Genomic DNA, 12,201 nt, shown 5'->3' on the forward strand with positions numbered 1-12,201 from the left:
AAAAAACAAAAAAAAACCAACAAACCACACACACAAAAACAGAGCTGTTAAAAAGTAGGGTTTTCCTCAGAGTACGTCTGAGAACAGGGGAACTAGCAGTGTTCCAAGCATTCAGTCAAACTCCATATGCAGTAGAGAGAATTTAAATGTACAAAGAGAAACATTACAATGTTTGTTCATCTTCATAAGAAGATTAGACAAATCTTGACAGTGATGGTGGCTTGAAAACATTGTATTTCATCCAAAATCATTCTTTCCAAGTCCCTGTGGCCCATTTCAACTTTATTTAGTGCAGGATGAAAGCCAGCTTACATTGCTTATGTGCTCAGTTAACTAAGGCAATTCCTCTTAATTCAACCCTAATACTAAACAGATTGCATCAGAAATATAACATTTATCCAAATACTGATTAAACAACTGTGGAGCCAAATTCATGTATTTGGTTGCTTACAAAAGAACTGATACACAGCCCTTGCAAAAAGAAAAACCCAACCCTGTAGCTTGCTCTTCTCTGCCCTTCTTCAGCAATTTGTAGTAATGGTCCGTTTCTTTTGCTTGCCTCCTATTGAATCTAAACTTCCTTTATTTCTTCTTAATGATAATCAAATATTTAATCTCACCCATTTGTCATGACTGGTGAATACCTGGGCTTAAGGAACACTGAGGTTCTGCAGAAGCTGAGCAAAGGCTTTGAAGTGCTAATTGGTGCACCTAAGGAATCTAAAATGGCAATTAGGTCACTAAAGTGTTCTGGGAATCAATGTCCTGTCTCATTTATAACTAGATGGGACAGTATTTATTGTAATGAGAGTATCTGCCCAGCACTGTGGGCATGAAGATAAGCAGATTCCTCTTAGAAGTATGTCGTTCTCACAAAAGATTATCTAAATTTGAATGCCTTCCAATTTTGTTGCCATAGCTGAAGGTCCCCAAGTAATTATATTGCCATAAGAGCCACAGGGCTGGCTCTTTCTTTAACATGATGGTCCATAACAAATTAGCTTAACGAAGACAAGTGATAGTAGAAGGGCTTTGTTAGTGATATCCTGCACTAGATGGTGCTCTGTACATGTTGTATTTTCTTAAGCAAATGCTACGTTTCTAAACTGGTACTAGCACTTCTCCCCATTAAGTTATGTAAATAATTAAATTACAGGAAAACAAATCAAAGGTGTTAAAGTGAATGCCTTCCATTTCAAATATAGATCGTATATTTTGGTGAATTAGCAGACAAACAAATCTGCAAGTTCCACACAGTACCTAAGCTAATGTATCTGTACTTCTGTATTCCTGCTATGATTCTTCTGCTCTTCTCTGTTCTGAAAAATATGAAGAGATCCTATCTCAACTACTGTTGAATTTGATGTCACCTTACTGGAGTGGATCCCATCTTTCTATTGAAACACAAATGGTACATTTGAGTGTTCCTCATGATCAGGTGACTAAGAACTTGTGATATCAGCAGGATAAAGTGAGAGTGCCTATGCCAAACTGCAGGGAGAGCAGAAAGTCCACCTCCTACAGAAATGCCATATACCTATCTGGGAAAAGCACCTTTTCTGAAATCAATCAGGGAGTACTCAGCAAATGCCTTACGTAATTGCTAGGAAGTCTTGCAAATCTTGCTTGATAGGCTAGTGTTTAAGTTACTATTACTAACGCTTGCAAAATATACATACATTCTATCTTGTGATAAGGAGATTTTATTGAGTTTCCTTTTTTTGTTAATAGTTTTGAATATTAAATATTTGATTAAATATGTTAAAATTTGAATTTTAAATATGCCATGGAGGTTTTTACAGCAATTCTCACTTAAATTGGTTAGTTCTCTGTCACCGAATCTTCTCTATTTCTACTATGCAGCATGATTAATTAAAGATCTCAGTGCAGTTCTCATCTGTTCCTCTTATTGCCTCTTCCTGACAAGAGGCTTAACAGCTTCAGAGGTGTGTTCTTCCAGATAGGTTTGATTTTTCTTTTTTCTTTTCCTCTGTACTGAGTCAGAGGTACAGAGACCAAGTCACTCCTATAAATTCTAAGCAAAAGGTTTTATGGTAGTGAAGGAAGGGCTTCCTTTTTATGTTTATGATTGGGGGAAAAAAAAAAAGTCATTAATATTTGCAATCCATAGTAATAACTTTAAATTCTACTTTATTTTTCTTTTTAAGTCCCAACAGTAAATGAAAATATTTGAGCTTTTAAAGCTGGAACAAAAGTTTCATATTAACAAGATACTAACAAGAAAATAAACATTAAAGCATTACATATTGGATGCTTATCCAGTCACATAATCTGCAGTTTGATTTTTTTCTTAAGGATGAAAAAAATCCCATGCAAATCAACTGAGTCCAGTGAAGTTACACTAGGGATAAATTAGCTCTATAATCTGCTCCTCAAGCAGATCATTTACATTGTATCCCAAAGAAAACACAGCTGTAACAACAAACCCTTTCTAGTATTCTACCTCCTCATTAGGAAGTTCTAATACATATTCATTATATATCATTCTATAGGGAATGCAGCCCTGTAAGTTTGTACATGCTCTGTAATTCAGAATATACTAATATCAACAACCTTTTCCTATGCTGCCCAGACAAAAAATCTTCATGTATGTCCGGTCAGAGCTGGAAAGAACTAGGGCTAGAAAGAAAAACGCAGCATCTCTGACTTACTTGCCGATACATGTGATAGCAGGCTATATGCTCACTGAGTACATCTCATAATGTCTCTGTCATTTGTGCTAATTAGCCTTCAAAAACAAAATTCAAGAGAAATGAAGACATCCTGCAGCTTTTCAAACACCATTGCTAAAAGATGTTGAACGAGCATCAGGCTGTTCAACGCCCTGAAAGAATAATAATGTTACCAAATTCACTTGTGAGGTCTTCTGGTACATCACAAAGTGATTGGAAGGGAAATATGGACCTCCTTGGCTAACAACGGTACCACAAAGATTCCAGCAAGTGAAATTTAATTTATATGGACATTTACCATTGTTTCTCCCTTGATGGTCATCGTCTTCATCTAAGACTGCCCTAAAAAATACTGAATTCTGTTCCACAGACATAACTTATGAAAAGCTCTTCCAAGAGAATACAAAAGACTACCTGTTTCACAAGGAAACATGCTGCATTACGATTCTTCTCACTATCGCTGAGAATACAGATATTTTTGAAGAACTCAGTGGAAGCTGATGTCTGGCAGCTGCCCTGTCTCTGTTATTTACCTCCTTTATTTTACCTACAATATCTTCTTTCAGCTGAATAGTGCTGGAACCAAAAATGTAAAATGAGACTCAAGAGAAGTCAGCTGCTAATAAAAGGTTCTACTGTCCTGTCTTGCTGACCCACTAATTTAAATGCAAGCAACTCTGATGTGATACCAGAGAAAGCCTTCACTGGAGTGTATTCATGTTTAATTATTAAAAAAACAAGTTTCAGTCTTGGAAGTGTGGTATAAATCCTCAGCAATAAATGTGTTTCTTAGATTATCTGATAAAAATAAATATTTTAAGCAAAACTTGTATTATTGTTTGAAGGGAAAAAAATAAAATACTGCAGTATTGTTTATTTCACTATTTTACCCATTTAGGAATCCAACTAAAGTGGGAGGAGAACAAGTACCAAATTAAATACGTTTTGTGGGACATATGCATTTAGAAAGGCAGAGAAAAAATGGGACCACTCTGATCCATGGATCTCATTTTCTTAATATAAAGAATAAAAAGCAAATGCATGAAGAAATGAAACTTAAAATTCAATACACAGCTATAGGAGTAAAAATGTTTCCCCCATCACCTCTGATTTTCTCTGCAGCACACAGCAAGTCCCTGAACCCTTTGATATTCTCTACTTGTGTATGAGAGAAATATGGTTTACCTGTTTTACAGAATACTTTGAAACCTGCTGAAGAAACATGCCATTCAAGACTAAATCTCATTCCATTTCATGGTTAGGCTGCTAGTTATGTCTGATCCTTGTGATAATCAGGAATCCTAAGATTTTTCACCTGGATACAAGTTTATTAGCAATGTCTAAGGTTTAAGGTAGCATAATGCCTCAGTTTGGGAAGCTTTTTGCAGGGTAAGGAATTTGGTCTCTGGGATAGGTGTACTATGGAAGTATATTGGGGTAAAAATGCCCAAAGTCCTCTCTGAAAAATTACCTCTGCTAGCTAACGTCCAGGCTTTGTATTTAAAGGAAAGAAGTGCTGACAGTAGAAGTCGTCTCCACTACAATTATTGTCTTCAGTTTCTTCACCGGTATGTTAATTAAGGAAATCTGCAGCTTTAGTTCCCACAAAGACAGCAAGACTAAAGAGCAGGAAGTAATCAGCTTTAGCTGGCACCACCATCCATTATATCAATATTCAGAGAGAGAGAGAGAGAGAGGATCAGTAACTCTTAATGTGAGCAGTTCCTGTTATAACCGTTTAAAACCCACTGCAAGCTGCTCACAGTAAGTTGCAAACAAAATCCAGAAGTCAATGTGTATACCATCCATATTATGTATGGCATTTTACAGTCTTCTGTCATGCATATAACGTATCATATGATGAGATAAACAGTCAGACATACGAGGATTCCTCAGATAATTCTAATAATATGTACGAGCTTATAAAATGCTATTTGTTGCTACCATTTGCATTTCAGATTGTGGAAAATTATAAAAGCTGACAAATGCTCACTAATAGAAGGTTGAGCAAGAGATTGTGGTTAAGGAGGGCGCCATGTGGGACAGCAGGGATGAGTACTCTTCTGGAGCGCAAGCCAGCTCTGACTCAGAAACTCATCACAATAAAAAACATGCATGTTTTTTATAATCACTTTTGAAAGTAAACTGACTTGTTTCAGAAGATTCTGATGTTGCATCTTGGTGGCTAACTTACATGCTAGCCTTAAGTTTAGCTAAGAGAAAGCAAATAATTAGCAATGAAGTATTTAATTCCTACTGCAACTTAAATTTTCTTCCTACTATCCGGAACTACCGGGCTATCAGAAAAAGGAACTGAAGTGATAACAAAGAAAGAAAGAAACTGCCCACACAGTGTTAACATTAATGACTTCATAACTTCACGCTGAACTTTTTTTCTTGTTATAGTTCATTATACGTTCAATTAATCTTTAAAACAGCACAATAGACAAAATAATGCATGCTTAAAACATTAATCGAAAACTTATCTAGTCTATCAAAAAAACCACTTATTTACACTATCTTTTTGGTATGAAATAGCAACACAATGTCCTAGATGAATCCTACTGTATTTCAGGTGAGGAGTGCTGTATATACATAATATTTGCAATACCTTTTTTATTTACTTGAAATTTTCCAAAGATGGGAATGTTCTTTTTACTTCAGATGCACCTGACTCAACAATATATTTTGCCCAATTTGGAAAGTCAAGGGGCTTGAAGGGAAATCCTTGACAGGAATATATATTTTTTTACTCTAAGGTCTGCCTGGCCATTAAAGTTATGCCAAGAACAAGTCTCCATGCTATTGCAGTCAAAGTCTTTTTTCCCTAGCTACATTTCTTTGACTATTTAGAACAAGTATTGAAATGGGGAGAAAAATAATACTTAATCAAACCTATTCTAAGAAAAATAAGGTTTGGTTAAGACATGAATTAGTGTAAGAATACCTCTAAATGATCCATGCTGCAATACAAAAGCATGGACTAAAACACATTAAGTACAAATGTAAAAAAGGATTTTTTCTCCCATTGGATTATTTCACCCTAAATTCTGTGTGTATTTTCCCATCCCATCCAATTTTTATGCATGAAGAACAGCATTCAGTATTCCTCAAAATCAAAAGTACGTGCTGTCCTTTCATTAATGTTGGAATTCATCTGTCTATACTCAGGAGGATGGGAAAAGAGATGAGGAAACGTTTTCATTCTCTAGTTGTCTGGCTCTTCACCTTTAACAGTTCCCTTTTGAGTAAGCACTGTGAAATCCTGTCAAAGGCTGCTGCAGTGCAGCTTCCTCAAAGCGTTGTTTCCTTCTATCCTGTCTTACTAAGGTTCAGATGGGAACATCTTGTTGCCACACAGAACTGACTTCAAGCTTTTCCTCCCTATTTTATGGTGCAAGTCTCTGTGTGGAATGAACTACCTTTATCACAATTACTGTTATTTCTCTATCGATTCTGTCCCATTACATACACTATAACTAGTTTGACATGGGACTACTCCAACCAGTATGAATCCTGGTATAATTTGCAGTAACAACGTATTGTGTGTATAGTGCAATATATTTGCATGCATAGAGATCTGAAATCCACAGAAGCCTATAGAAAGACCATTACTCTAAGAGCAGAGTCTAAGCTAAGAGAAGCGTGGCGCACTAAACTGTCTTGTGATCTCAGAATTGCCATGAAGTTAGCTCATACTAACAACTGGTAATACATCAGCTGATCTGCAGAAATTGTCAGCATGCATTACTTTACATTTGCTATACGTAAGTTAGCTTAGCCTTTTCTCCTGTCAGAACAGGTCACATCACCAGGTCTTTGCTGCTGGCGAAGAGCCTATTCATCCTCATGTGCACAGTTGCCACCAGTGCAAATGATACTGGCTAAACCCCGCTAACTTAAATCTCACACTCAAGCCTCACATGAGGAAGATGCTGCAATAGCAGTATTATTTATTTGTTCCTTAAATCATAGGAAAGTCATAGAAGGAAGTAATCTTCAGTGCCATTTAAATAGCTGACCAGTTACAGATAAGAATACAAATGGTTTTGCTTCAGCAAAATTTATTTTTTCAAAGCACTAAGTCCGCAGTGGGCCAGCAATGAAACCACTTTCTCCTACTTCTGCAATACCTCCACCAGCAACTTGTTTGGACAGTTTCTCCATTTATCCTCTAACTTGCAATGGGTCCCATAGAATGGCTGAAAATAAAGATTCTTAATTTTCTTTCTGTTCAATGGTTTCTTGATATCTACAAAGAATTTCACTATTCTCTTAGGAACTCAGCAGGTATGACTGCAGATCTTCATATTTTGGCAGTATATTAATCCCTCAAACATCTTTTAGATACAATCCATAATTTAACCTTTCCTAGCAGCCACCATTCCAACCAGTACACTTCTGCAAGGTTTAGCCATGCCCTCACATAGCTGTAATATCCCTTCTCATTCCCTTGTCAAAGGCAATTAAATTTGCAATTATACTCACATGCATTCAAAATTCTGCAGTGTGCTGGGCCCTCCATTCACTATATAACCTTTTGTTTGCTTGCTTTTCTATCAGAATACACAAATAGCCATGTTTGGAATTTTTGTATGCATTTCCTTATGTGAAAGCTAGCTTAAAAATAACATACGTGGAAAATATCGAAGGATAACAACTGCATGTACAAAACAGTAAATTTATCATTCTGCACATGGTTACACAAGCTCATGAAACTGAAACCATGGAAACAAGGGGGAAAAAGTAGTCATTTTATGTCAACTAGAAAAAATAATAGAAAAGTAATTAACATATCTATAAGAACAATATATAAATTGTCAAAAAATCATTACTATAAAGAAGAAAAAAAACAATCCCTATCTAGATTTATCAAAATACTAATAGGAGTAAAGTAGTTGAACCGTTATCTTAACTCCACAGAAGATTAAAGTTACTGTCTTTCTTATAATTGTATTTGTCATAAAAAACATTTCCAAAGATTATCGATTGAATTTCTTCTTCAGAACTGTATTAAAAGCCACAAGTCAATTCTTTAATGTGCATTTAGGAAAAAATGGAAAGAATAAATAATTAATAACACATACAGTGCACGGGTTTGTCTCACTGATAATGGCTTGGAAAGGAAGAATTTTATTACATTAGGGAATCAAGTGAAGTACAACTGTCTAATGCTTAAAGCTTTAAAAATATTTTCTGGTTTTTCACCAATGCTGCTTATAAGTATAGGACTCAACCTTGCTTCGTTGATACCATATGAAGAAAAATTTTTACTTAAGGGATTAATGAGATCTGTGAGGGATTAAAGAGATCTGTGAACTGTTCACTAGTGGATATACCCACAGCCTGTCTACTTTCGAAGCGTGGATGAGAAATACTAAAGATTCTTACAAGACAATTCTTTTACTTCCTGCCTTTACAGGTAAAATCACGAGTAAAATTACAGGATTCAGTGCAAGTTACCATCCAGCAACACTGTCAGCAGGGCTATTCCTAATGATTTTCTCTTAAGATACATCATCAGCATGTTGTCAAAACAGGAAGTACACTGTTTTATTCACATAGGCCTCAGGCAAAAAAAAGTAATATGAATGTGAAACGTGTGGTAAAAAAAAAATTAAAGAATATTCATTAGTAATTGAGTGTAAGAAGATAATGAAAACTTTCAACTGTGCTGCTATACATTTCTTCAACCAAAATTGGCACTGGCCTCCAGAAAGGTTTGCTTTATATTATGAAATACTTTAAACATAGTCTGCAAGAGCAAACGACCGGGAACAGTACTTACCACTTGCCAAAGAAATTGAATATAGTTATTGACATTCATTACATGTCTCCACTGGCCCTCTCCCCACCTTAAAAAAAATAAAATGAAAAATCTCAACAGAGTATGCTTACCTCCAGCATGCTGGAATTTTATCTGACACAAGTCTGCCTCACAATGCCATGAATTACCAGTGAGCACACCACTGAACAAGAACAAATCCACAACACAGTGCTCTCCCAAGCACAGCAAAGATAAGTCTTATCCACAACAGACTATCTGTTGCAGTGTTAAGAGCTGCAACTCTCAAGTTCTGGCATTGGTTTCCTAGCCCACAGCTCTGAGGCAGGTGCCCCCACACCAGAAGCACCAGTACCTTGGACCAGAATCTCTAACAGGCAGTGTAAGAAGCACCTGAGCTGCCAGCTCCTGATACTGAAGTTACAATGTTCTTGGCATCTACAGCATTTGAGTTATGCTGAAGCACTGTCTGCACTTGGACTTCAGTATCTTTCAAAAGCATGCCAGGAGGAAGGCCCAGCAGACAGCAGCTTAGAAACTGCAGAGTATTGAGGACAATACTGAATGCCTACCTCTCACTTCCCAGGAAATTCCCTTCATCACCAGGCCAGAGGCTACTTTGGTGGAATACCCTTCATTCTGCCTGCTGGAAAGCTGTTATTCTGAACAAACTAATCCACACTCATTGGGACAGAGAAGCAAAGCATCATTTTGCAACGCAACAATTAGAGTCTATGGCTCGGAGTGGGGAAATTTGAATTTCAGTCCCTGTTACAAGGCAGTTTTTTTTAGCCAATTACCATATAATATTAAAGTACAGTGCACCCAACCATTAAGAGTCAGGAGTAGAAAGGTAGTTCCCTAATAACGTATTCAAAACCATCCATTACACTGGATACCAGAAGAACTCTGACTTGGCCACCCTGTGCTGCTGCATTTTTATTGCTATTGATGCTCAAGTTACCTAGTACTATTTCAATATATTTACACTTGCTGCAATCATATCTATTATTAAAGACAGCCATATGACCATCTCAGCATAGTGTATCTTTCTAGCCCTTTCAGAAGTACATGTGGGGCCTAAGAGTACAGACATGCAGCCTATGTTCTTCTTCATCCTTTGCTCTGGATTTTCTAATTCTTTACTTTATTCCTCGTAGTTTTGGATGCCTTTCCCCTTGTTATCATTTGTATTTCGTTTCTCTTCCTTTTTTAAGGTTTTTGTGCCTTTCTTACTTTTTTCTCTTTTCCTTCCCTCCTTTTAAATGATTAGGCAGCATAATACTTCATTCTTCATCATACATTTACAGGAAAAAAAAGTTATAGAAGAACTGAGGAGGAAAAAAAAAATCAGAAGTCATTTAATTGCTACTTAACAACAGAAGAAAGGGGTTTTGTGAGGCTGTGATCAGAATAACTGTTTTCCAACAGCTTTTGATTGGAATCCCAAGAAAGCGATCTCCAAGGGCAAATGATGCAATAAACAAACAAACAAACAAATAAATAATTTTTTACAGATATCAGTGGCCTTGCTGATTTCTTCTCTTTCCTGGCATTGAAAATCCTTGGCCATTTATTTGAAATCCTTCTTGATGGGATCTGACAAACATTTCCTCTATGTAATGATTTCTACTATCATTCTCAACCTGAATTCCAGCCAAGTTGAATTACGGAAGATTTTTATGGAATGCCAATGCAACTGTTCCCAAATTCCCTCACTCTTATCTCAGTTTAGAAGAATCTAAAACTCATATTTGTTTTTTAAGCTGATTTCTTTTCCTTAATTACTGTTGTACAAAAGGCCTAGACAAATAACTGGAACATGAAAAATGAAAGAGCAAGTTGCAGTGGAACAGTCACAGGGTACAGTGAAAGCACTGTGATTTTTGATGGGATAAAGATCAATATGACAAGCTTTCAGATGTAGCAATCTGTCGATACTTTCCAGACCATTCCCACAGTAACAAAGACAGAGGCATTTTCAAGTTGTAACCGAGATTAGCTTCCATATGTACAGTTGGAGCCATGCCTGTGAACTTTGCTAAAAGGCCGGCTATGTAAATTATCTATCACTCAATTTCACATGAGCAGTAATCTAATGACACCACAAAAATCTCACAATGTTCCTTGCTCCACACGTCCAGCCACAGCAACAGATGCCTGACAGTGTGCTTCAGCTGCAGTACTGAAGGGTTTGCCTTCCAAGGGCTGAAGCACTGTACAGACTCACTGAAAGACAGACATTATTCCCTCTTGCGGTGTCAAAGTCTTCAATGCTCAGCCTTGTAGTCTGACAGCACTCTTGGTCTAATCCATCTCACCAGATTTGCAGTCACATGTAAATTCAAACCCCATGCATACTGCTGCTGACTCCATTCTGGATGTACTTACCCATTAAGATGGGCAAGATCGCTTCTTATGGATAGGAATAAAATATTTTGTTTGTTACTACTAAGCTAACCACAGTAAAAACAAATAGTCTTCTTTCATGTGGTGATGGAACAAAGTAATCATGCTGTATCCCTTGTTTTAATTAGTAGGTTGAAGGATTTAGTGTCTTCCTGGCTTGTTCAATTCTGAATCATATTCATCTTATATAAATAGCCAGCAACTGTATATAGTAGCGGAGGATGGAAGGAAGGTCAGGGAATTAGTGTGATGTCAAGCATTTCCTCTGGAGTCACCAAATCTGTACAGATTCCTATTTGGGCACATAATGAGCAGCAGGGTGCCTTACTGGCACTGGAAAGCTTCTCCACCCAGACGTTATATAGGCAGAGCTTACCTTCTGGAGATTTGTAAAGGTGAATGATTTTCCCTCTGTATCTCATGTTATGGGCAGACTCACTGGCTGCACACACAACTTTGGTTCCTAGTCTCCAAAGCACCTCCACACGGTCAAGGAGTCTGACACGAGCCACAACACACTTGCTGAAACCTGCAAGGCATGAGGAAAACAGGTGATGTTCATTAATACTGCACAAAGCATTTGTTCACCCAGTCCACATCCTTCACAGGAAAAACATCACTTCTGATTTAAAAAACAAAAACAAAAAACAAAAAACAGTTTTTCACTCACAGCAGTGCTGAGACACAACACTCCTTTCCCTGGACTCAGGAGTGCCTGATGCACGGACACTCTCCTTCCTCTGGTGTGGCACAGGACACAGCTGCAGTTACTCCTCCATACACCCCTGAGAAGGGAGTGCAGGCTCTGCCACCACTCACACAAGAGAAGCACAAAGAGCAAGTGACACGAGGTGCGAAAAGGAAACCGTCTGGATGTGGTGCTCAGGGACATGATTTAGCAGAGGGTTGTTAGAGTTAGGGTAGTGTGGTTAGGTCATGGTTGGACTCGATGATCTTTAAGGTCTTTGCCAACCTGAGCAATTCCATGATTCTATGATTCTACGGCAGTTAAAGCTGTAGCAGTTGTCACTGAATGCATAAAATTTGTTTCCATTCGTATCCTGTTTTGCATAAACTCAGCACAAATCTAGCAGCTTATGCCATTAAGAAAATGCAGCTCAGGCCTTTCAGCACCGCTGCACACCATTAAGCTCATCTCCGGCCCGTGCAGCTCCCGGCTGGCCTTGCAGTACAACTAGGCACTTTCCACGGTGCCCCATTTGGGACGGGAGCACCGGGCCCAAGGAGGCGAGCAGGTGTGAGCGGGGCTGCGAGAGGGCGCGCGTCCCGGCCAGGCTGGGCCAGGCGAGGCGA

The 12,201-nt window shown here is 37.8% G+C and overlaps 1 long non-coding RNA gene across 1 annotated transcript; it reads right to left on the reverse strand.

Moving 5' to 3' along the window:
- Positions 1–7,982: 7,982 nt before the first annotated feature.
- On the reverse strand, positions 7,983–12,195 carry LOC109367352. The gene is made up of 3 exons (XR_004159652.1): positions 11,558–12,195; positions 11,264–11,416; positions 7,983–8,548 (listed from the first exon to the last, which is right to left on the reverse strand). It is a non-coding gene; the product is annotated as an uncharacterized LOC109367352 (long non-coding RNA).
- Between the last annotated feature and the right edge of the window lie 6 nt (positions 12,196–12,201).

This window comes from Meleagris gallopavo, chromosome 4, assembly GCF_000146605.3.
Source record: "Meleagris gallopavo isolate NT-WF06-2002-E0010 breed Aviagen turkey brand Nicholas breeding stock chromosome 4, Turkey_5.1, whole genome shotgun sequence".
NCBI classification, from domain to species: domain Eukaryota; kingdom Metazoa; phylum Chordata; class Aves; order Galliformes; family Phasianidae; genus Meleagris; species Meleagris gallopavo.